Raw genomic sequence first — 27045 nt, 5'->3', positions numbered from 1 at the left:
TGGCAGTGGAGTTTCTAACCAGACTGTTTAAAAAAAGTGAGAGGATGCCTGAGAAGTGGAGACAGCGTGTGTTTTTTCCTATTTTAAGAACAAGGGTGATGTGCAGAGCTATAGTAACTACAAAGGCATAAAGTTGATCAGCTACAGCATGAAATTATGGGAAAGAGTAGCAGAAGCTAGGCTTAGAAAACAGGTGAAGATCTGTTAGCAGCAATATGGTTTCATGATGAGAAACAGCACTACAGATGCAATGTTTGCTGTGAGAGTGTTCATGGAAAAGTATAGAGAAGGCCAGAAGGGGTTACATTGTGTGTTTGTGGGTTTGGGGAATGCTTATGACAAGGTGCCAAGAGAAGAGCTGTGGTATTGCATGAGGAATTCTTGACTGAAAGAGAAGTATGTGAGGGTAGTACAGGACATGTATCAAAGCAAATCAAAATCAAATCAATTTTATTTATATAGCGCCAAATCACAGCAAACAGTTGTCCCAAGGAGCTTTATATTGTAAGGCAAGGCCATACAATAATTACATAAAAACCCCAACAGTCAAAACGACCCCCTGTGAGCAAGCACTTGGCGACAGTGGGAAGGGAAAAACTCCCTTTTAACAGGAAGAAACCTCCAGCAGAACCAGGCTCAGGGAGGGGCAGTCTTCTGCTGGGACTGGTTGGGGCTGAGGGGAAAGAATCAGGAAAAAGACATGCAGTGGAAGAGAGCAGAGATCAATCACTAACAGTGTTGTGAAAAGTAACTTTGACAAGTTACTTTTTTAGTTACTTTTTTAGTTGCTTTATACAGTTGCTTTATGCAGTTACTTCATTAGCAGCATTATGCAATTACTTTATTAGAATCTGCTGAAAACTTGCAACTGATAAATAATGTAACTAATCAATCAACTTCAATCAACTTTTTTCTTGTATAGCGCCAAATCACAACAAACAGTTGCCCCAAGGCGCTAATAAGGTAACGAGTAATGTAACTTGGTTACTCGTAAGATTGAGCAATCAGCAAAGTAACTCATCTGCAAAGTAACTAATAGTTACTTTTTTGAGTACTAAATCTTAAAAATAACCAAATTAGATTATGAGTAACTTTATTAATTACATTCAGCAGCTGCTGACAAGGTGTCCACAGCTGCTAATGAACTAACTGTATGAAGTAACTGTAAAATATAACTGTATAAATTAACTAGTGAAGTAACTTTCCAAAGTTACTTTCCCCAACACTGATCACTAATGATTAAATGCAGAGTGGTGCATACAGAGCAAAAAGAGAAAGAAACACTCAGTGCATCATGGGAACCCCCCAGCAGTCTAAGTCTATAGCAGCATAACTAAGGGATGGTTCAGGGTCACCTAATCCAGTCCTAACTATAAGTTTTAACAAAAAGGAAAGTTTTAAGCCTAATCTTAAAATTAGAGAGGGTGTCTGTCTCCCTGATCCGAATTGGGAGCTGGTTCCACAGGAGAGGAGCCTGAAAGCTGAAGGCTCTGCCTCCCATTCTACTCTTACAAACCCTAGGAACTACAAGTAAGCCTGCAGTCTGAGAGCGAAGCGCTCTATTGGGGTGATATGGTACTATGAGGTCCCTAAGATAAGAAGGGACCTGATTATTCAAAACCTTATAAGTAAGAAGAAGAATTTTAAATTCTATTCTAGAATTAACAGGAAGCCAATGAAGAGAGGCCAATATGGCTGAAATATGCTCTCTCCTTCTAGTCCCCGTCAGTACTCTAGCTGCAGCATTTTGAATTAACTGAAGGCTTTTCAGGGAACTTTTAGGACAACCTGATAATAATGAATTACAATAGTCCAGCCTAGAGGAAATAAATGCATGAATTAGTTTTTCAGCATCACTCTGAGACAAGACCTTTCTAATTTTAGAGATATTGTGCAAATGCAAAAAAGCAGTCCTACATCTTTGCTTAATATGCGCATTGAAGGACATATCCCGATCAAAAATGACTCCAAGATTTCTCACAGTATTGCTAGAGGTCAGGGTAATGCCATCCAGAGTAAGGATCTGGTTAGACACCATGTTTCTAAGATTTGTGGGGCCAAGTACAATAACTTCAGTTTTATCTGAACTTAAAAGCAGGAAATTAGAGGTCATCCATGTCTTTATGTCAGTAAGACACTCCTGCAGTTTAACTAATTGGTGTGTGTCCTCTGGCTTCATGGATAGATAAAGCTGGGTATCATCTGCGTAACAATGAAAATTTAAGCAATGCTTTCTAATAATACTGCCTAAGGGAAGCATGTATAAAGTGAATAAAATTGGTCCTAGCACAGAACCTTGTGGAACTCCATAATTAACCTTAGTCTGTGAAGAAGACTCCCCATTTACATGAACAAATTGTAATCTATTAGATAAATATGATTCAAACCACCGCAGCGCAGTGCCTTTAATACCTATGGCATGCTCTAATCTCTGTAATAAAATTTTATGGTCAACAGTATCAAAAGCAGCACTGAGGTCTAACAGGACGAGCACAGAGATGAGTCCACTGTCTGAGGCCATAAGATCATTTGTAACCTTCACTAATGCTGTTTCAGTACTATGATGAATTCTAAAACCTGACTGAACCTCTTCAATCAATCAATCAATTCAATCAATTTTTTTATATAGCGCCAAATCACAACAAACAGTTGCCCCAAGGCGCTTTATATTGTAAGGCAAGGCCATACAATAATTATGTAAAACCCCAACGGTCAAAACGACCCCCTGTGAGCAAGCACTTGGCTACAGTGGGAAGGAAAAACTCCCTTTTAACAGGAAGAAACCTCCAGCAGAACCAGGCTCAGGGAGGGGCAGTCTTCTGCTGGGACTGGTTGGGGCTGAGGGAGAGAACCAGGAAAAAGACATGCTGTGGAGGGGAGCAGAGATCGATCACTAATGATTAAATGCAGAGTGGTGCATACAGAGCAGAAAGAGAAAGAAACAGTGCATCATGGGAACCCCCCAGCAGTCTACGTCTATAGCAGCATAACTAAGGGATGGTTCAGGGTCACCTGATCCAGCCCTAACTATAAGCTTTAGCAAAAAGGAAAGTTTTAAGCCTAATCTTAAAAGTAGAGAGGGTGTCTGTCTCCCTGATCTGAATTGGGAGCTGGTTCCACAGGAGAGGAGCCTGAAAGCTGAAGGCTCTGCCTCCCATTCTACTCTTACAAACCCTAGGAACTACAAGTAAGCCTGCAGTCTGAGAGCGAAGCGCTCTATTGGGGTGATATGGTACTACGAGGTCCCTAAGATAAGATGGGACCTGATTATTCAAAACCTTATAAGTAAGAAGAAGAATTTTAAATTCTATTCTAGAATTAACAGGAAGCCAATGAAGAGAGGCCAATATGGGTGAGATATGCTCTCCCCTTCTAGTCCCCGTCAGTACTCTAGCTGCAGCATTTTGAATTAACTGAAGGCTTTTTAGGGAACTTTTAGGACAACCTGATAATAATGAATGACAACAGTCCAGCCTAGAGGAAATAAATGCATGAATTAGTATTTCAGCATCACTCTGAGACAAGACCTTTCTGATTTTAGAGATATTGCGTAAATGCAAAAAAGCAGTCCTACATATTTGTTTAATATGCGCTTTGAATGACATATCCTGATCAAAAATGACTCCAAGATTTCTCACAGTATTACTAGAGGTCAGGGTAATGCCATCCAGAGTAAGGATCTGGTTAGACACCATGTTTCTAAGATTTGTGGGGCCAAGTACAATAACTTCAGTTTTATCTGAGTTTAAAAGCAGGAAATTAGAGGTCATCCATGTCTTTATGTCTGTAAGACAATCCTGCAGTTTAGCTAATTGGTGTGTGTCCTCTGGCTTCATGGATAGATAAAGCTGGGTATCATCTGCGTAACAATGAAAATTTAAGCAATACCGTCTAATAATACTGCCTAAGGGAAGCATGTATAAAGTGAATAAAATTGGTCCTAGCACAGAACCTTGTGGAACTCCATAATTAACTTTAGTCTGTGACAAAGATTCCCCATTTACATGAACAAATTGTAATCTATTAGACAAATATGATTCAAACCACCGCAGCGCAGTGCCTTTAATACCTATGGCATGCTCTAATCTCTGTAATAAAATTTTATGGTCAACAGTATCAAAAGCAGCACTGAGGTCTAACAGAACAAGCACAGAGATGAGTCCACTGTCCGAGGCCATAAGAAGATCATTTGTAACCTTCACTAATGCTGTTTCTATACTATGATGAATTCTAAAACCTGACTGAAACTCTTCAAATAGACCATTCCTCTGCAGATGATCAGTTAGCTGTTTTACAACTACCCTTTCAAGAATTTTTGAGAGAAAAAGGAAGGTTGGAGATTGGCCTATAATTAGCTAAGATAGCTGGGTCAAGTGATGGCTTTTTAAGTAATGGTTTAATTACTGCCACCTTAAAAGCCTGTGGTACATAGCCAACTAACAAAGATAGATTGATCATATTTAAGATCGAAGCATTAAATAATGGTAGGGCTTCCTTGAGCAGCCTGGTAGGAATGGGGTCTAATAGACATGTTGATGGTTTGGATGAAGTAACTAATGAAAATAACTCAGACAGAACAATCGGAGAGAAAGAGTCTAACCAAATACCGGCATCACTGAAAGCAGCCAAAGATAACGATACGTCTTTGGGATGGTTATGAGTAATTTTTTCTCTAATAGTTAAAGTTTTGTTAGCAAAGAAAGTCATGAAGTCATTACTAGTTAAAGTTAATGGAATACTCAGCTCAATAGAGCTCTGACTCTATTGTGGTGTCCAAAAAATGAGGTGGGCTTCATAGATAATTGGCAAAGCTTCTGGGGAAAACCTGGTCTTGTTAGGAGAGATGGCATCCATCCCACTTTGGATGGAGCAGCTCTCATGTCTAGAAATCTGGCCAATTTTCTTAAATCCTCCAAACCGTGACTATCCAGGGTTGGGACCAGGAAGCAGAGTTGTAGTCTTACACACCTCTCTGCAGCTACTCTGCACTGTGTTGGTATATGGCACTGGAGAACATAACAAAGAAGGAATCATATCCTTAAACCTAGTTACAGCGCTTTCTGAAAGACTTCTATTGTAATGAACCTTATTCCCCACTGCTGGGTAGTCCATTAAAGTAAATGTAAATGTTATTAAGAAATGATCAGACAGAAGGGGGTTTTCAGGGAATACTGTTAGGTCTTCAATTCTCATACCATAAGTCAGAACAAGATCTAAAGTATGGTTAAAGTGGTGGGTGGACTCATTTACATTTTGAGCAAAGCCAATTGAGTCTAATAATAGATTAAATGCAGTGTTGAGGCTGTCATTCTCAGCATCTATGTGGATGTTAAAATCGCCCACTATAATTATCTTATCTGAGCTAAGCACTAAGTCAGACAAAAGGTCTGAAAATTCACAGAGAAACTCACAGTAATGACCAGGTGGATGATAGATAACAACAAATAAAACTGGTTTTTGGGACTTCCAATTTGGATGGACAAGACTAAGACTCAAGCTTTCAAATGAATTAAAGCTCTGTGTGGGTTTTTGATTAATTAATAAGCTGGAAAGGAAGATTGCTGCTAATCCTCCCCCTCGGCCTGTGCTACGAGCATTCTGACAGTTAGTGTGACTTGGGGGTGTTGACTCATTTAAACTAACATATTCATCCTGCTGTAACCAGGATTCTGTAAGGCAGAATAAATTAATATGTTGATCAATTATTATATCATTTACTAACAGGGAGTTAGAAGAGAGAGACCTAATGTTTAATAGACCACATTTAACTGTTTTAGTCTGTGGTGCAGTTGAAGGTGCTATATTATTTTTTCTTTTTGAATTTTTACACTTAAATAGATTTTTACTGGTTGTTGGTGGTCTGGGAGCAGGCACCATCTCTACGGGGATGGGGTATTGGGGGGATGGCAGGGGGAGAGAAGCTGCAGAGAGGTGTGTAACACTACAACTCTGCTTCCTGGTCCCAACCCTGGATAGTCACGGTTTGTAGGGTTTAATAAAATTGGCCAGATTTCTAGAAATGAGAGCTGCTCCATCCAAAGTGGGATGGATGCCGTCTCTCCTAACAAGACCAGGTTTTCCCCAGAAGCTTTGCCAATTATCTATGAAGCCCACCTCATTTTTTGGACACCACTCAGACAGCCAGCAATTCAAGGAGAACATGCGGCTAAACATGTCACTCCCGGTCCAATTGGGGAGGGGCCCAGAGAAAACTACAGAGTCCAACATTGTTTTTGCAAAGTTACACACCGATTCAATGTTAATTTTAGTGACCTCCGATTGGCGTAACTGGGTGTCATTACTGCTGACGTGAATTACAATCTTACCAAATTTACGCTTAGCCTTAGCCAGCAGTTTCAAATTTCCTTCAGTGTCGCGTGCTCTGGCCCCCGGAAGACAATTGACTATGGTTTCTGGTGTCGCTAACTTCACATTTCTCAAAACAGAGTCGCCAATAACCAGAGTGTGTCGCCGAGTGGGGAAAAACGGTTAGAGATGTTAACGGGTTGGTGGTGTACAGGGGGCTTCTGTTTAAGGCTATGCTTCCTCCTCACAGTCACCCAGCCGGCCTGCTTTCCCGGCTGATCGGGATCTGCTGGGGGACAGCTAACGGCGGCTAAGCTGCCTTGGTCCGCACCAACTACAGGCGACTGGCTAATGTATAAGGATAGTGTGATAGTGATGAGATGTGCAGTAGGAATGACAGGCTCATTCATGGTGGAGGTGGGATTACACCAATGATCAGCCCTAAGTCTTGGCTTGTTTGCAATGGTGATGGACAGGTTGATGGATGAGAGCAGACAGGAGTCCCCATGGACTATTATGTTTGCAGACATTGTGATCTGTAGTGAGATTGGAGACCAGGTTGAGTGAAGCCTGGAGTTGTGGAGATACACTCTGGAGAGAAGGGGAATGAAAGTCAGTAGGAGCATGACTGAGTACATGTTTGTGAATGAGAGGGAGCCCAGTGAAATATTGTGGGTACAAGAAGTAGAGGTGTTGAAAGTAGATTAGTTTAAATACTGTATATCCAAAGTAATGGAGGGTGAGGTAGAGAGGTGACAAAGAGAGTGCAGGCAGGGTGGAGTGGGTGATGAAAGGTGGCAAGAGTTAGAACATCTGCAAGAGTGAAGGGTAATTTCTATAAGGCAGTAGTGAAACCAGCTATGTTGTACGGCTTACAGATGGTGGCACTAACAAAAAGAGAGGAGACAAAGCTGAAGATGTGGTTGTCTTTGCATGTGGCGAGGATGAACAGGATGAGGAATGAACACATCAGAAGGACAGTGCAGGTAGGCCAGTTTGTAGACAAAATCAGAGAGGCAAGATTGAGATGGTTTGGACATGTACAGATGAGAGAACCAGGGTATTTTTGGGGAAGGATGCTGAGGATGGAGCCACTATGCAGGAGGAGAAGATGGAGGCCAAAGAGGAGGTTTATAGATGTGCTGAGGGAGGACATGCAGGTGGTCGGTGTGACAGAGGAAGATACAGAGCACAGGGTGAGATGGAAATGATTGATCTGCTGTGGTGCCCCCTAATGGGAGCAGGTAAAAGAAGAAGACCTCTATGTTGATCAAGATAAGTGGTACTGACAGCATTAGTGGCCCCTTCACACACATGACTTGCCTCTTGCTTGCCTCTACTGGTGGTTGGCTCTCACTGCGGTATTGTATCACTTCCTGTTCCGGAGCACAGCGGTGTTTTTCTGTATCTGTTAGCTGTTTAATCTGCGCAGTTAGATTGATCTAGTTATCTAGATTACGATTTGTTTCCCAGTGTAATCTTTACGTGCCTTAACTAAAGCACTCCTTCTGCTGAATCACCTCTAAATTATTTACACATTATTCACTTTGCGTGTTTTTAGGAATCCGCTAGCTTAGCGTAGCTACTAGCTCTTAGCCGATTTAGCATGGCGGCTTCTCCTGTCTCTCCCGCACTTTTCTGCTCTGGGTGTGAAATGTTTAGTTATTCCTCGGCCTCCTTTAGCAGTAATGGTACTTGTAATAAGTGTAGCTTATTCGTAGCTTTGGAGGCCAGGCTGGGCGAATTGGAGACTCGGCTCCGCACCGTGGAAAATTCTACAGCTAGCCAGGCCCCTGTAGTCGGTGCGGACCAAGGTAGCTTAGCCGCCGTTAGTTCCCCCCTGGCAGATCCCGAGCAGCCGGGAAAGCAGGCTGACTGGGTGACTGTGAGGAGGAAGCGTAGCCCTAAACAGAAGCCCCGTGTACACCGCCAACCCGTTCACATTTCTAACCGTTTTTCCCCACTCGACGACACACCCGCCGAGGATCAAACTCTGGTTATTGGCGACTCTGTTTTGAGAAATGTGAAGTTAGCGACACCAGCAACCATAGTCAATTGTCTTCCGGGGGCCAGAGCAGGCGACATTGAAGGAAATTTGAAACTGCTGGTTAAGGCTAAGCGTAAATTTGGTAAGATTGTATTCACGTCGGCAGTAATGACACCGGGTTACGCCAATCGGAGGTCACTAAAATTAACATTAAATCGGTGTGTAACTTTGCAAAAACAATGTCGGACTCTGTAGTTTTCTCTGGGCCCCTCCCCAATCAGACCGGGAGTGACATGTTTAGCCGCATGTTCTCCTTGAATTGCTGGCTGTCTGAGTGGTGTCCAAAAAATGAGGTGGGCTTCATAGATAATTGGCAAAGCTTCTGGGGAAAACCTGGTCTTGTTAGGAGAGACGGCATCCATCCCACTTTGGATGGAGCAGCTCTCATTTCTAGAAATCTGGCTAATTTTCTTAAATCCTCCAAACCGTGACTATCCAGGGTTGGGACCAGGAAGCAGAGTTGTAGACTTACACACCTCTCTGCAGCTTCTCTCCCCCTGCCATCCCCTCATTACCCCATCCCCGTAGAGACGGTGCCTGCTCCCAGACTACCAATAACCAGCAAAAATCTATTTAAGCATAAAAATTCAAAAAGAAAAATAATATAGCACCTTCAACTGCACCACAGACTAAAACAGTTAAATGTGGTCTATTAAACATTAGGTCTCTCTCTTCTAAGTCCCTGTTGGTAAATGATATAATAATTGATCAACATATTGATTTATTCTGCCTAACAGAAACCTGGTTACAGCAGGATGAATATGTTAGTTTAAATGAGTCAACACCCCCGAGTCACACTAACTGTCAGAATGCTCGTAGCACGGGCCGGGGCGGTGGATTAGCAGCAATCTTCCATTCCAGCTTATTAATTAATCAAAAACCCAGACAGAGCTTTAATTCATTTGAAAGCTTGTCTCTTAGGTCTTGTCCATCCAAATTGGAAGTCCCAAAAACCAGTTTTATTTGTTATTATCTATCGTCCACCTGGTCGTTACTGTGAGTTTCTCTGTGAATTTTCAGACCTTTTGTCTGACTTAGTGCTTAGCTCAGATAAGATAATTATAGTGGGCGATTTTAACATCCACACAGATGCTGAGAATGACAGCCTCAACACTGCATTTAATCTATTATTAGACTCTATTGGCTTTGCTCAAAAAGTAAATGAGTCCACCCACCACTTTAATCATATCTTAGATCTTGTTCTGACTTATGGTATGGAAATAGAAGACTTAACAGTATTCCCTGAAAACTCCCTTCTGTCTGATCATTTTTTAATAACATTTACATTTACTCTGATGGACTACCCAGCAGTAGGGAATAAGTTTCATTACACTAGAAGTCTTTCAGAAAGCGCTGTAACTAGGTTTAAGGATATGATTCCTTCTTTATGTTCTCTAATGCCATATAACAACACAGTGCAGAGTAGCTACCTAAACTCTGTAAGGGAGATAGAGTATCTCGTCAATAGTTTTACATCCTCATTGAAGACAGCTTTGGATGCTGTAGCTCCTCTGAAAAAGAGAGCTTTAAATCAGAAGTGTCTGACTCCATGGTATAACTCTCAAACTCGTAGCTTAAAGCAGATAACCCGTAAGTTGGAGAGGAAATGGCGTCTCACTAATTTAGAAGATCTTCACTTAGCCTGGAAAAAGAGTCTGTTGCTCTATAAAAAAGCCCTCCGTAAAGCTAGGACATCTTTCTACTCATCACTAATTGAAGAAAATAAGAACAACCCCAGGTTTCTTTTCAGCACTGTAGCCAGGCTGACAAAGAGTCAGAGCTCTATTGAGCTGAGTATTCCATTAACTTTAACTAGTAATGAGTTCATGACTTTCTTTGCTAACAAAATTTTAACTATTAGAGAAAAAATTACTCATAACCATCCCAAAGACGTATCGTTATCTTTGGCTGCTTTCAGTGATGCCGGTATTTGGTTAGACTCTTTCTCTCCGATTGTTCTGTCTGAGTTATTTTCATTAGTTACTTCATCCAAACCATCAACATGTTTATTAGACCCCATTCCTACCAGGCTGCTCAAGGAAGCCCTACCATTATTTAATGCTTCGATCTTAAATATGATCAATCTATCTTTGTTAGTTGGCTATGTACCACAGGCTTTAAGGTGGCAGTAATTAAACCATTACTTAAAAAGCCATCACTTGACCCAGCTATCTTAGCTAATTATAGGCCAATCTCCAACCTTCCTTTTCTCTCAAAAATTCTTGAAAGGGTAGTTGTAAAAACAGCTAACTGATCATCTGCAGAGGAATGGTCTATTTGAAGAGTTTCAGTCAGGTTTTAGAATTCATCATAGTACAGAAACAGCATTAGTGAAGGTTACAAATGATCTTCTTATGGCCTCGGACAGTGGACTCATCTCTGTGCTTGTTCTGTTAGACCTCAGTGCTGCTTTTGATACTGTTGACCATAAAATTTTATTACAGAGATTAGAGCATGCCATAGGTATTAAAGGCACTGCGCTGCGGTGGTTTGAATCATATTTGTCTAATAGATTACAATTTGTTCATGTAAATGGGGAATCTTCTTCACAGACTAAAGTTAATTATGGAGTTACACAAGGTTCTGTGCTAGGACCAATTTTATTCACTTTATATATGCTTCCCTTAGGCAGTATTATTAGACGGTATTGCTTAAATTTTCATTGTTACGCAGATGATACCCAGCTTTATCTATCCATGAAGCCAGAGGACACACACCAATTAGCTAAACTGCAGGATTGTCTTACAGACATAAAGACATGGATGACCTCTAATTTCCTGCTTTTTAAACTCAGATAAAACTGAAGTTATTGTACTTGGCCCCACAAATCTTAGAAACATGGCGTCTAACCAGATCCTTACTCTGGATGGCATTACCCTGACCTCTAGTAATACTGTGAGAAATCTTGGAGTCATTTTTGATCAGGATATGTCATTCAAAGTGCATATTAAACAAATATGTAGGACTGCTTTTTTGCATTTACGCAATATCTCTAAAATCAGAAAGGTCTTGTCTCAGAGTGATGCTGAAAAACTAATTCATGCATTTATTTCCTCTAGGCTGGACTATTGTAATTCATTATTATCAGGTTGTCCTAAAAGTTCCCTAAAAAGCCTTCAGTTAATTCAAAATGCTGCAGCTAGAGTGCTGACGGGGACTAGAAGGAGAGAGCATATCTCACCCATATTGGCCTCTCTTCATTGGCTTCCTGTTAATTCTAGAATAGAATTTAAAATTCTTCTTCTTACTTATAAGGTTTTGAATAATCAGGTCCCATCTTATCTTAGGGACCTCGTAGTACCATATCACCCCAATAGAGCGCTTCGCTCTCAGACTGCAGGCTTACTTGTAGTTCCTAGGGTTTGTAAGAGTAGAATGGGAGGCAGAGCCTTCAGCTTTCAGGCTCCTCTCCTGTGGAACCAGCTCCCAATTCAGATCAGGGAGACAGACACCCTCTCTACTTTTAAGATCAGGCTTAAACTTTCCTTTTTGCTAAAGCTTATAGTTAGGGCTGGATCAGGTGACCCTGAACCATCCCTTAGTTATGCTGCTATAGACGTAGACTGCTGGGGGGTTCCCATGATGCACTGTTTCTTTCTCTTTTTGCTCTGTATGCACCACTCTGCATTTAATCATTAGTGATCGATCTCTGCTCCCCTCCACAGCATGTCTTTTTCCTGGTTCTCTCCCTCAGCCCCAACCAGTCCTAGCAGAAGACTGCCCCTCCCTGAGCCTGGTTCTGCTGGAGGTTTCTTCCTGTTATAAGGGAGTTTTTCCTTCCCACTGTAGCCAAGTGCTTGCTCACAGGGGGTCGTTTTGACCGTTGGGGTTTTACATCATTATTGTATGGCCTTGCCTTACAATATAAAGCGCCTTGGGGCAACTGTTTGTTGTGATTTGGCGCTATATAAAAAAAAAATTGAATGATTGATTGATGACATGATTGAGGCCAAATGGTGCATCAAAGAGAATTCAAATGCCTCTTGTGAAAAATAGGCAGTCGCCACATCCATTCGGGCACAGCACGTGCATTCTACATTCACGTGTCCCCCGCGCCGGAAACCCATTCAAACTGCAGGCAAGATGATGTTGCACAGCCATCTGATCATGCTCGCAACATTCTCACAGCATGTCGAACCCAGGTTGGACATTTGTGCCAAAGGGCTGCACGACATCATTGGCCACGTTGAACGCTGGCCAAATGGTGTGATCAAGGCAGCCTTCACACCAGTGGCCAAATGACAGTGAATGGTGTGCCCATTCGACCCACTCTCGGCCAGAGTTGGCGAGAGTCCAGGTGCCACCCATGAACATCCAACACCACTCGTGGAGCACTTAGAAAAGGTGGGGCCGTTGGTGCCAGCACAAATGTAGAGAGCAGGTGAACCACTTTTGAGCAGGCTTCGCGAATGGCCCCGCATTTTCTAAGTGACCTGTGAGTGCGCCATTTCCCCCAAGCAACACAAATGGTGTGTGCCATCACACCCACACCCCCTGCCCCCGCACCATGATCCAACATTGTCGAGGTGAGGCTAAGGTGGGAAAGGCTCAAATGGTGGCCAGAGTGCAATCGCTGTCCAGTGCAGTGCGCACATCTGGATGCCTTACAATACAGAGCTGGAGAACACATATCATGCTATGAAGAACATCACCTCTCAACATACCACTGTGACAAATGTGTGTGCAGGCTCTTATGAAATGGGGGAAAATAAGCCCGAAAGAGCAACATGGGCCCTCCCTCCTGTGGGTTCACCACCTGCAGAGGGGGCCATGGGGGTCAGGTGCAAGGAGGATTGGGTGGCAGTCGAGGGCGGGTGGCCCAGCGGCCCGGTCCGCGCTCAAAGCCCCTGGCTGTTGGGACATGGAATGTCACCTCCCTGGTGGGGGGAAGGAGCCTGAGCTTGTGCAGGAGGTTGAGAGATACTGACTGGAGATAGTCGGGCTCACCTCCACGCACAGCTTGGGCTCTGGTACCCAACTCCTGGAGAGGGGCTGGACGCTCTACTTTTCTGGCGTTGCCCATGGGGAGAGGCGGAGAGCTGTTGTAGCATTGCTTATTGCTTCCCAGCTCAGTCGCTATGTGTTGGAGTTCACTCCGGTGAACAAGAGGTCACGTCCCTACGTCTTCGGGTTGGGGACAGGTCTCTCACTGTTGTCTCAGCCTACAGGCTGAGCTGCAGTGCAGAGTACCCGACCTTCTTGGAGTCCCTGGGAGGGGTACTAGATTATGCTCCGACTGGGGGCTCCATTGTTCTCCTGGGGGATTTCAACGCCCACGTGGGCGGTGACAGTGAGACCTGGATGGGGGTGATTGGGAAGCACAGCCTCCCCGATCTGAACCCGAGTGGTGTTCAATTGTTGGACATCTGTGCTAGTCACAGTTTGTCTGTCACAAACACCATGTTCGAGCACAAGGATGTCCATAAGTGCACATGGCACCAGGACACCCTGAGCCAGAGGCTGATGATCGACTTTGTAGTTGTATCATCTGACCTTCGGCCACATGTCTCGGACACTCGGGTGAAGAGAGGGGATGAGCTGTCGACCGATCACCACCTGGTGGTGAGTGGGATCCGCTGGGAGGGGAGGAAGCCGGTCAAACCCGGCAGGCCCAAACGTATCGTGAGGGTCTGCTGGGAATGACTGGCGGAACCCTGTGTCAGCAAGGTCTTCAACTCCCACCTCCAGGAGAGCTTCTCCCAGATCCCAGGGGAGGTTGGAGACATGGAGTCCGAATGGACTATGTTCTCCACCTCCATTGTCAATGCGACTGCTCGTAGCTGTGGTCACAAGGTCTCTGGTGCCTGTTGCGGCAGCAATCCCAGAACCTGGTGGTGGATGCCAGAAGTAAGGGATGCCATCAAGCTGAAGAAGGAGTTCTACTTGTCTTTGTTGGTAAGTGGGACCCCGGAGGCAGCTGACAGGTACCTGCAGGCCAAGCGTGCTGCAGCCCGTGCAGTTGCAGAGGCAAAAACTCGGGTCTGGGAGGAGTTTGGGGAGGCCATGGAGGAGGACTATCAGTTGGCCTCGAAGAAATTCTGGAAAACCGTCTCTCAGCTCTCCATCGGCACTGTCTACGGTGCGGGTAGGGAGCTGTTGACCCTGACTGTGGATGTTGTCAGGTAGTGGAAGGAATACTTTGAGGATCTCCTCAATCCCATCGTCATGTCTTCTGAAGAGGAAGCAGAGACTGGGGACTCAGAGGCAGACTTATCCATCACCCAGGCTGAAGTCACAAAGGTGGTCAGAAAGCGTCTCGGTGGCAAGGCTCCTGGGGTGGATGAAATCTGTCCTGAGTACCTTAAGTCTCTGGATGTTGTGCGACTGTCTTGGTTGACATGCCTCTGCAACATTGCGTGGCGGTCAGGGACAGTGCCTCTGGATTGGCAGACCGGGGTGGTGGTCCCTCTGTTTATTAAGGGGGACCGGAGGGTGTGTTCCAACTACAGTGGGATCACACTCCTCAGCCTCCCCGGTCAGGTCTATTCCAGAGTACTGGAGAGGAAAATTTGACTGATAGTCGAACCTCGGATTCAGGAGAAGCAGTGTGGTTTTCGTCCTGGTCGCGGCACACTGGACCAGCTTTACACACTCCATCGGGTGCTCGAGGGTTCATGGGAGTTCGCCCAACCAGTCCACATGTGCTTTGTGGATCTGGAGAAGGTGTTCGACTGTGTCCCTTGGGGCACCTTGTGGGGGGTGCTCCGGGAGTATGGGGTCCAGGGCCCTTTGCTAAGGGCTATCTGGTACTTCTACGACCACAGCAGGAGCTTGGTTCGCATTGCCGGTAGTAAGTCAAACCGGTTTCCAGTACACGTTGGCCTCCGCCAGGGCTGCCCTTTGTCACAGGTTCTATTCATTACCTATATGGACAGATTTTCTAGGCGCAGTCAGAGTGTAGAGGGGGTCTGGTTTGGGAACCACAGAATCTCATCTCTGCTGTTTGCGGACAATGTGGTTCTGTTGGCTTTGTCAAATCAGGACCTTCAGCGTGCACTGGGGCAGTTTGCAGCCGAGTGTCAAATGTCCGGGATGAAGATCAGCACCTCCAAATCCGAGTCCATGGTTCTCGACCGGAAAAAGGTACCTTGCCCTCTTTAGGTCGGTGGAGTGTCCTTGCCTCAAGTGGAGGAGTTTTAGTATCTTGGGTCTTGTTCACGAGCGAGGGATGGATGGAGCGTGAGATCGACAGACGGATCGGTGCAGCATCTGCAGTGATGCATTGCTGTATCAGACCGTGATGGTGAAGAGAGAGATGAGTAGGGGGGCAAAGCTCTCGATTTACCGATCGATCTACATTCCAACCCTCACCTATGGTCATGAGATTTGGCTCATGACGGAAAGAACGAGATTGCGAGTACAAGCGGCTGAGATGAGGTTCCTCCGCAGGGTGGCTGGGTGCTCCCTTAGAGATAGGGTGAAGAGCTCAGTCATTCGGGAGGAGCTCAGAGTCGAGCCACTGCTCCTCCACATTGAAAGGTGCCAGCTGAGGTGGCTCGGACATCTTTTCCGGATGCCCCCTGGATGCCTCGCTGGAGAGGTGTTCCAGTCACGTCCCATTAGGAGGAGGCCCTGGAGAAGACCCAGGACACGCTGGAGGGACTACGTCTCTCAGCTGGCTTGGTAATGCTTTGGGGTTCCCCCTGAGGAGCTGGGGGAGGTGTGTGTAGATCGGAAGGTCTGGGTCGCTTTGCCTGAGCTGCTGCCCCCGCGACCCGACTCCGGATAAAGTGGAAGAAAATGGATGGATGGATGGATATTTTCATAACAAATACGAGTAAAATAAAACAATGATTAAATACATCAATACATAACACAAATAAATATTATAAGGGAAAGAAATTAATAAATAGCATAAAAATAAAATAAAGTAAAATAAATAATGACAGACAAAGGGACAGAGTGTGAGACTTTTTTTCTACTCTTTCGTTCTGTCATGTGGACTATAACATATGTGGTGAACGTGACATTAGCCCATGGGTTAAAGCAATAAATTTTCATCCGACTGAATTTTTTTCCTGGTAAAAATTAATGCTAGTAATTCCCTAAAATGTGGGGTAGTGGGGGCACACACTCTTTTTTTTTTTCCTCAGTAAATACAATAAACACATTGTACAGTATACAAACCTATTCTAAATAGTCTCTAAGGAGAGAGAGAGAGATGAAGCATAAAAAGAATGCAAAACCTGAACATAAAGGTACATAAAGGGTGGTGGGGGCGGGGTGTAGTCTTGATTCTGCGGGGTCTAGGAGTGCCCCCGAAGAACATTTTTAAAAGACTAAGTCAAATTTTGTATATTCTGGTGAATTTTAATGGGTATGAAGCCCTCTGAAACAAAAGTCACTTCAAACTGTCAAGTAAAAACACAGTATTGATTATGGGGGGGTCTGGGGGATCTCTCTCAGAAATTTTTTAAAAGTGCATGTAAAATTTTGTGTATTGTCAATCAATCAATCAATCAATTTTATTTATATAGCGCCAAATCACAACAAACAGTTGCCCCAAGGCGCATTATATTGTAAGGCAAGGCCATACAATAATTACGTAAAAACCCCAACGGTCAAAACGACCCCCTGTGAGCAAGCACTTGGCTACAGTGGGATGGAAAAACTCCCTTTTAACAGGAAGAAACCTCCAGCAGAACCAGGCTCAGGGAGGGGCAGTCTTCTGCTGGGACTGGTTGGGGCTGAGGGAGAGAACCAGGAAAAAGACATGCTGTGGAGCGGAGCAGAGATCAATCACTAATGATTAAAGAGAAAGAAACACTCAGTGCATCATGGGAACCCCCCAGCAGTCTAAGTCTATAGCAGCATAACTAAGGGATGGTTCAGGGTCACCTGATCCAGCCCTAACTATAAGCTTTAGCAAAAAGGAAAGTTTTAAGCCTAATCTTAAAAGTAGAGAGGGTGTCTGTCTCCCTGATCTGAATTGGGAGCTGGTTCCACAGGAGAGGAGCCTGAAAGCTGAAGGCTCTGCCTCCCATTCTACTCTTACAAACCCTAGGAACTACAAGTAAGCCTCTATTGGGGTGATATGGTACTATGAGGTCCCTAAGATAAGATGGGACCTGATTATTCAAAACCTTATAAGTAAGAAGAAGAATTTTAAATTCTATTCTAGAATTAACAGGAAGCCAATGAAGAGAGGCCAATATGGGTGAGATATGCTCTCTCCTTCTAGTCCCCGTCAGTACTCTAGCTGCAGCATTTTGAATTAACTGAAGGCTTTTCAGGGAACTTTTAGGACAACCTGATAATAATGAATTACAGTAGTCCAGCCTAGAGGAAATAAATGCATGAATTAGTTTTTCAGCATCACTCTGAGACAAGACCTTTCTAATTTTAGAGATATTGTGTAAATGCAAAAAAGCAGTCCTACATATTTTTTTAATATGCGCTTTGAATGACATATCCTGATCAAAAATGACTCCAAGATTTCTCACAGTATTACTAGAGGTCAGGGTAATGCCATCCAGAGTAAGGATCTGGTTAGACACCATGTTTCTAAGATTTGTGGGGCCAAGTACAATAACTTCAGTTTTATCTGAGTTTAAAAGGAGGAAATTAGAGGTCATCCATGCCTTTATGTCTGTAAGACAATCCTGCAGTTTAGCTAATTGGTGTGTGTCCTCTGGCTTCATGGATAGATAAAGCTGGGTATCATCTGTGTAATAATGAAAATGTAAGCAATGCCGTCTAATAATACTGCCTAAGGGAAGCATGTATAAAGTGAATAAAATTGGTCCTAGCACAGAACCTGGTGGAACTCCATAATTAACCTTAGTCTGTGAAGAAGACTCCCCATTTACATGAACAAATTGTAATCTATTAGATAAATATGATTCAAACCACCGCAGCGCAGTGCCTTTAATACCTATGGCATGCTCTAATCTCTGTAATAAAATTTTATGGTCAACAGTATCAAAAGCAGCACTGAGGTCTAACAGAACAAGCACAGAGATGAGTCCACTGTCTGAGCCCATAAGAAGATCATTTGTAACCTTCACTAATGCTGTTTCTGTACTAGGATGAATTCTAAAACCTGACTGAATCTCTCCAAATAGACCATTCCTCTGCAGATGATCAGTTAGCTGTTTTACAACTACCCTTTCAAGAATTTTTGAGAGAAAAGGAAGGTTGGAGATTGGCCTATAATTAGCTAAGATAGCTGGGTCAAGTGATGGCTTTTTAAGTAATGGTTTAATTACTGCCACCTTAAAAGCCTGTGGTACATAGCCAACTAATAAAGATAGATTGATCATATTTAAGATCGAAGCATTAAATAATGGTAGGGCTTCCTTGAGCAGCCTGGTAGGAATGGGGTCTAATAGAAATGTTGATGGTTTGGATGAAGTAACTAATGAAAATAACTCAGACAGAACAATCAGAGAGAAAGAGTCTAACCAAATACCGGCATCACTGAAAGCAGCCAAAGATAACGATACGTCTTTGGGATGGTTATGAGTAATTTTTTCTCTAATAGTTAAAATTTTATTAGCAAAGAAAGTCATAAAGTCATTACTAGTTAAAGTTAAAGGAATACTCGGCTCAGTAGAGCTCTGACTCTTTGTCAGCCTGGCTACAGTGCTGAAAAGAAACCTGGGGTTGTTCTTATTTTCTTCAATTAGTGATGAGTAGTAAGATGTCCTAGCTTTACGGAGGGCTTTTTTATAGAGCAACAGACTCTTTTTCCAGGCTAAGTGAAGATCTTCTAAATTAGTGAGACGCCATTTCCTCTCCAACGTACGGGTTATCTGCTTTAAGCTGCGAGTTTGTGAGTTATACCACGGAGTCAGGCACTTCTGATTTAAAGCTCTCTTTTTCAGAGGAGCTACATCATCCAAAGTTGTCTTCAATGAGGATGTAAAACTATTGACAAGATACTCTATCTCACTTACAGAGTTTAGGTAGCTACTCTGCACTGTGTTGGTATATGGCATTAGAGAACATAAAGAAGGAATCATATCCTTAAACCTAGTTACAGTGCTTTCTGAAAGACTTCTAGTGTAATGAAACTTATTCCCCACTGCTGGGTAGTCCATCAGAGTAAATGTAAATGTTATTAAGAAATTATCAGACAGAAGGGAGTTTTCAGGGAATACTGTTAAGTCTTCAATTTCCATACCATAAGTCAGAACAAGATCTAAGATATGATTAAAGTGGTGGGTGGACTCATTTACATTTTGAGCAAAGCCAATTGAGTCTAATAATAGATTAAATGCAGTGTTGAGGCTGTCATTCTCAGCATCTGTGTGGATGTTAAAATCACCCACTATAATTATCTTATCTGAGCTAAGCACTAAGTCAGTCAAAAGGTCTGAAAATTCACAGAGAAACTCACAGTAACGACCAGGTGGACGATAGATAATAACAAATAAAACTGGTTTTTGGGACTTCCAATTTGGATGGACAAGACTAAGAGTCAAGCTTTCAAATGAATTAAAGCTCTGTCTGGGTTTTTGATTAATTAATAAGCTGGAATGGATGATTGCTGCTAATCCTCCGCCTCGGCCCGTGCTACGAGCATTCTGGCAGTTAGTGTGACTCGGGGGTGTTGACTCATTTAAACTAACATATTCATCCTGCTGTAACCAGGTTTCTGTAAGGCAGAATAAATCAATATGTTGATCAATTATTATATCATTTACTAACAGGGACTTAGAAGAGAGAGACCTAATGTTTAATAGACTACATTTAACTGTTTTAGTCTGTGGTGCAGTTGAAGGTGCTATATTATTATTGTGGTGAATTTTAATGGCTATGAAGCCCTCTGAAACAAATCAAAGAGCACGGGTTATGGAAATTTGCATATTGGCAGGCCAGGTCCGATAATGTGTGTGAAGAATGTATATGAAAATGTCTTTGTTGATAATTGATTGTGTGTGTGTATGTGTGTGTGCGGGGGGGGCTCAGAGAAGTGTTTGACTTTGTCTGAGTAACATGATGTAAATGCAGTTGGAGTTGCTTTATCTTTTTAAGGCATCAAGATCAAAAAGACAGGAAGACTTAACCTGCCATACAGCTCATCTCGTGTTCTGCACCAGAATACCAATATTTGCACAACCCCAAATACAAAAAAGGTGGGATGGCGTGGAACGGCTCTCCCACACCCCCACATAATTCCTGTGCAGTGAATCTTACATTTCCTTTGACTTCAGTTTCATTGTGAACAGTATGAATCCACAATATTTAATGTGTGTGCTCAGCATAATTTAATTTCCTCCTTTACAGGCTTGCCAAACATTCCAGAAAACCTGTGTGGCTGCAATTGAGGTAAATGATCTTGTAAAACAGGTGATGAAAAGAGAAGATCACAGTCATGATTTGGTTTAAAATCTGTAGCAATGAAAGAGTCTTTGAGGAGCAAAGATGATCTCCAGTCTGTCAACAAATCCATGAGAAAATTATACAGCAGTCGCCACATCTATTGGACGACCCATCGTGACATATTCAGCATGTCCCTCTGGAGGTGGATCACCACGCAGCAGTGCACACGCTGGTGTCGCAGACCAAACGGTCCACCCCTAAAAATTGGTCTGCCTGCCTGCGCATGCGTCATTTCTGAGCTCAGCAGTTCATCTGAGATGGACTCTCTACACCCAAAGCAATCAAATGGATTAATGTGATTATTAACCACCAGATGACAAGGTTAAACCTCTTAAATCATTTAAAAGTCAGTTTGAAGCAGAAACAAGGACATTTTAAGCAGAAATGAGGCGATACTCTGTGATGCTTTGAAATGACCGATGCACAGTGAACATCTAGCAGCTTGTGTACTTACGGCGCTCTGATCTCTTCCTCCATCTTAATGTTGAAATAATTGTTGTATAACAGCTTCAGATATCTTTCGCTGAGATAGATGATGACTGGAGTGCAGTTTTAAGCAGAAACAATGTGATAATCAGTGAACTGCGGCTAATGACGAATGCGCAGTGAAGGCAGGGCAGACCCATTTTTAAGGGGTACTGTTCGGTCAGCAACACCAGCACATCAGAGTTAAAAATAAAAAAAAAACCCTCACAAAAGCAATGGGATATGGGCTCTATGACTAGCATAGATCCCATATAAACCCATATGATGCAGCGGTCCACGGCCAGTGGGGCATCCGAGCAAACAGCCATGTGACACGTGATCGCAACGTCCATCTGCATGTGGAGCATTGAGTGACAGCCAGCCGTGACCCCAAGGGGGTGTGTCTCTCAGATCATTTCAGCGCAGGCAGGAGCATGGAAGCTGTCAGATGATAACACACGTTATTAGGTGAGAGTGCGAGTGACAGCAAGGTGTTCAATTAAAAGAAAGAGGGGTACAATAAATAAATACATACATACATACAATAAAGAGAACGGTGTGAGCTCATTCATGTGTGATGGCCTTGCTTTGGGCTCTGGACATGGGGCTGTGTCCAGCTCAGACCCATTCTCTGAGCTGACACTGACAGAGTGAACAACACAACATGTTAATTTAAAACAAAGAACATTTATTAAAATTATACAATACATAAATACATGACAAATACATAACTAAACTAAAATGATAATTCATTCAATAAATAAATGAGTAACAAACAAATATATAAAATGAGGAAATGAACTTAATAAATGTTGTTGTCAGTTCGGCTGCTTTCGTTAATGTTTGGGGTCGCCGCTCTAGATACAGCCAGAACTGCCTTGGTATTTGGCACAGATTTTACGCTGGATGCCCTTCCTGATGCAACTCCAGTTTCACCTGGAGAAACACACTCGGCTGCCGGTGTTCCGAAGAGAATGCTGGGGAACACACACTGTCACATGTGCCCCAACCACCCATGCATAGGACACAGAGGTGTATGAGTGTGTGTGCAAACGATGAACACATGGGGAAAAATAAAAACAAAAGACATCACCTTTGGATCACCCCAGCCATGTCTCAGTGCACACGGCCATGACCATGCATCCACGCGTATTAGTAGGGTAGAGCGGTTAGACGGAGCCACTCCTTAGTAAAAGGCACATGGTAGCCCCCCTGGACTGTGCCAGAAGGCACCTGGAGGACTCTCAGACCATGAGAAACAAAATACATACTTTCTGGATGCACTTTGTATGTCAAACAGCACTTCATGATGCGGAAATATAGATGCGAGTGTTAGCCATGACCATGCCAGGAAGAAACCTCTGAACCTGTCTTTATCCAATGAATAGGACAAGCTCTCACTTATTTTGCAATTTTTAATGAGTGGTTTGACAAGTTTAAGCTGATTTATTTGAGTATCTTGTCCATCCATCAAGCACTTATATTGTCTAATACTGAACATCAAACCAACATCAAATTGGAAAAATGTTTCCTACCATGTTACCATGAATTTGTCGACCTACATCTACAACACCTTTTCATAGTTTTTACAGTCATTGGCCCATTGGTGTAGCAGGGATCATGGACAACTCTGTGATGTCATTCATGACCCCAGAAAGATATGTATGCTTTTTAACATTCTAGACCAGCGGTGTCCAAAGTATTCCAGAAAGGGCTGAGAGGGGGCAGGTTTTCTTTGCAGCCACTGAGTCCAGCAGGTAATTTCACTGATGAACTAGTCCCACCTGCTCAAAGTGATGTCAGCCCTTTCTGGAATACTTTGGACACCACTGTTCTAGACTATTATTTTATTGTAATGTTTCACGACCCAGAATAGCTAGATGTACTGCTGCAGAAGCCTTGAGGCAGATATTTCATGCCCAAAGGGACGTGATCAGGCAAGAGCAACAGGCCAAAGTCAGGAAAGGACTGATGATCTAGCCAGAGCTGGTGGAAGGGCCTCAGAAAGAACCTGAGGCCAAGAACTGCAACAGGGAGGCCTACCATATGAGACAATGGACCTCCTGAGTAGGACATGATTTAAAGGATATACAAAGGCAAACATGGAACAGTATTGGAGATCATCTTCCTGTAGGTCTATATCTTGAGCAGGATATCATCAGGAATCCACAGGGCATGATTAGTGAAGCATCCATTCAGTCTTTTTGCATCAAAAAATGGTTGCAATTGCATTTAATTTAACCAGATGAGCCCTGTTGAGATTGAGATGTCTTTTGGAAGGGAGACCTGGGCAATTATAAAGTTTCCAATCCACCTAACCTGCATGTCTTTAAATGTGGGCGGAAACCAGAGCACCTGGAGGGAACCCACACAAACATGGGGAGAACATGCAAACTCCACACAAAAAGGCCACAGGTGGGAATCAATCCCATGATCTTCTCGCTGTGAGGCAGCAGTGCTAACCACTAACCCACTGTGCTGCATTGGAAATGTTTAACATATTAGTCATAGATAACGGAAACAGTTTCATTATGACAAGCACAAGCAAAAAAAAAAAATCTGTATGAAATATAATGGGGTCGTAAATCACCCCACTCGTTTGCATCTTCCACATAATGAAGAAAACATGCTGTAGCTTTGGATGCAGCATACACTGGAAGACGGAGGTCATCGTGTCATAATTTTCCCTGATTGTGTTGCGGACGTGACAGGGCAATGCTGGAACTTCTATGATATGTTACAGTGACGGAGCAACAAGGAGATTTGCCACTCGGTTAGCTTTCTGTTCATGCTCCATGTATGTACATCACCAAGGGCACGTCAAAACATTAAGTGATCTGGTTCAAGCAAGGCATTAGTTTTAATGAAAACCTTTGAAAGGTCACTGTTTCTTGCATCACAAAAGGAGCCTAAATGTGGGTGGAGAACTGAGTGTGAAAACACATGTGAGGCAAGTGCCCTCTGCCATTAAAGCATTTCCCACTGGAAAGGTGGACAGACCGCACAGATTGTGGCCAGATTTCTATAAGGTTTTCCAAGGCATCAATGCACACCCAGCGCCACGAGGGGGCGTTTGTGGGCGACGCCCCCTCACGTCATCAACCTCGCCCCCTCGGATGTTAAGGGCACACTGCAAGCTTCAGCGCGACGCACGCCCCTAGCGCGTCGTAACGCCAGGCCGATGCATTCCAACATGTCGTGACGTCAGACGCGTCGCTTCGGAAGCGGCAAGGGGGCGGAGATTGCGGCTTCGTCACACTCTGGCTGATTCCACAACCTGAAAAAAAAGTTCAGCGATCGCCGTCTTGAATTTGGGTTGCTTGCCCTGAACCACAAAAAAGCTTTAAAAAAACAGCAGTAGTAGAACAATTCTACCATTACCCTGGTGGGAGAAGCTTTTTTTCAGCTACTTTTTAGTGACGCCGCCGACCAAGGGAGGACTGACGATTTGGTAGGATATCGATCGAACCGCGACAGCGGGCCAACCCGCATTCCTGGGCAGAGCGAGGCAGGCAGCCGGCCGGGGTAATGGAGCAAACCCACTCAGTCTGAAATCTCCCACTTTTTGGATATATGCGAAAACCCAATTTGCCCAACGGAGGTTAGTTCTGCAGCTTTATCGAGGTGAGAATAATATAAAAATAAAACGTGACGTTTCTGCACTGCTGTGAAGGTTTAATGATCGGCTAACGTTAGCTTAGCTTTTTAGCACAGTTGATCTGAGTGAACGCTTTAATTTCTAAATGGTTCATACTTTTATTTTTACCAAATAAAGCTACAGCTTTTTTCAGACACCACAAAAGCTCAACTTTAAATAACTTATTTTTTCGGGGGTTTTTTTTCCATCTTTTTTTGCCATTTTTTTCCCTTTTTTATATATAAACTGTTTAGTGTTTCTTTATATTTAAAGAAATATTTTTATTTGTGTTGGGAAGGTGTCGTAGCACGGACCCACAACAGGGGGCGCAAATGAACGGACAATGAGTAAGCCAAAAGGTAACAATTTAATGTTGTGATATTACACAACGAAACGTGTCTTAATATTCACAGTCAATAAACACCAGGTGACGTGTGGGCAGGCTCGAAGATAGAAGACGCCCGACGAGAGAGAAGCCGCGTCCCACACAGCCTCCACCACCAACGGCCTGAAGAACACCGGAGCCGCCAAGTCCCGAGTCCCCAGGTGGCCTCTGTCTTCGGCTGTCGACCCTGGTACTGCTGGCAGAAAACAGAAAGATGATGTGTGAGTGTGAGTCCGCACACTCAGTAATTAACAGTCCAAACACAGTTGGGAGGAAGCACCTCCACCTCCAACCTAGGAACACACTAGCAGCTCCTGGAACCACTTATCTGGATGGAGTGAGAGGCGAAGACGTCGCTTCTCTCACTGACCGCCAACCCAGTTGAAAGGGCACCACAGGACAACGGCTGCAAACAGATCAGACGTAAGTCACAGTTTAAATTCAGCAGAGAAATTACCTTAGTACTGGTAGTCGATTTCTCGGCGGGGAGGTGGAGTTGCAGTCCGGCTTATATGGTGGTGTAGATGAGTGACAGCTGGAGTAATGAGTGACAGCTGTCACTTCCTCTGGGTCTGGCGCCCTCTCGTGCTTGGAGCCCGCACTCCAAGCAGGGCGCCCTCTGGTGGTAGTGGGCCAGCAGTACCTCCTCTTCAGCGGCCCACACAACAATTTGTCCCAATCAGGAACATTTGCTGTGCAGACAACCAAACTTCCATTGATGAGCTGAACACCACGAAGTCCAGTCGAAAGAAAACATCTCTGCTCTTCAGCAACACCACCAGAGTTCAAAGCTGCAGAAGAGACCTTCATCTCCTCCAGAGAATCCAGCAGAACATCACCTGCTTCTAAATAAAAGGCTCTTTGAACAGCAACTATTTTATCTTTTTTTTAAAAGATAAAAATTTTATATTTTAACAATAAATGAACGGATCATTAAAAGTGTCCACGAATCAAAGTCCAAAGACATTTGCACAGGTAGAAGCTCTCCACTTACTGTGCTCAAATTCATATTTTAGAAATGACTCTGTCCTGATAACATTATAGGCAATTACATATTTTGACGAAATTACAAGTTTAAATGACTATAAAAAAATTCATCATGAGGTTTATGTCACAGAAATCCTACTTTACAATCACACTGCAGTCACTGTTAAATTATTTCCTGTTGCATTTATAATAAACATTTGTATTTATTCAGTGTTTGTTTTTCTGGTTGAAATGAGATATAAATAATCTACCAGACTTAAAAAAAAAAATGTACAAGTTTCCGTGTTATTTTATTTCTCTAAAAATAAATGTCCAAGGTTCCTTATGTTAAACAAGAAATTATCTAATCTGAAATAACAGGTGGTTTTAATTTACAGATGAAAGGTTTCTAAAGAACTATTTGTTGATGTATTTAGCTATTTTAATTACAAGTGTTCTAAACTTTTTTAACAGTAATCAGAAATTTTGAGGTAACAAACAACAACAAAAAAAACATTTCCAATGATTTAACTTCAGAAAACTGCTCTATAAATAAGCAGTCCTGTCACACGTTAATGTTTTGTACAGATCAGTTGTTTCTGCACCGAAAACCACTGATCTCTACAAAATGGATTGTTCCAATCAATTTTCAATGGTTTCTGCCATGAGTCTTCCATGTTTTGGCCCGACGCGTTGTTCGTATTGGACAACGCGAAGGTACGTCACAGCTCAGAGCGTCAAAAGTTGGATTGGGTTGAACTTGTGTTTTTTCATTTGTTCAATAAAAAAAAAGTTTGGGTTGAACTTTGACCACGTCAGCCTGCCGACAAGCGGCAATGCGTGCTCCCATCAGAAGTATCAGTTTAGCTCGGCTTTTGACGCGTCTAATGGGCCTTTCACACTGAATCCGTC

Source organism: Thalassophryne amazonica, chromosome 11, assembly GCF_902500255.1.
Source record: "Thalassophryne amazonica chromosome 11, fThaAma1.1, whole genome shotgun sequence".
NCBI classification, from domain to species: Eukaryota; Metazoa; Chordata; class Actinopteri; order Batrachoidiformes; family Batrachoididae; genus Thalassophryne; species Thalassophryne amazonica.
This window is presented reverse-complemented; position numbering follows the sequence as displayed.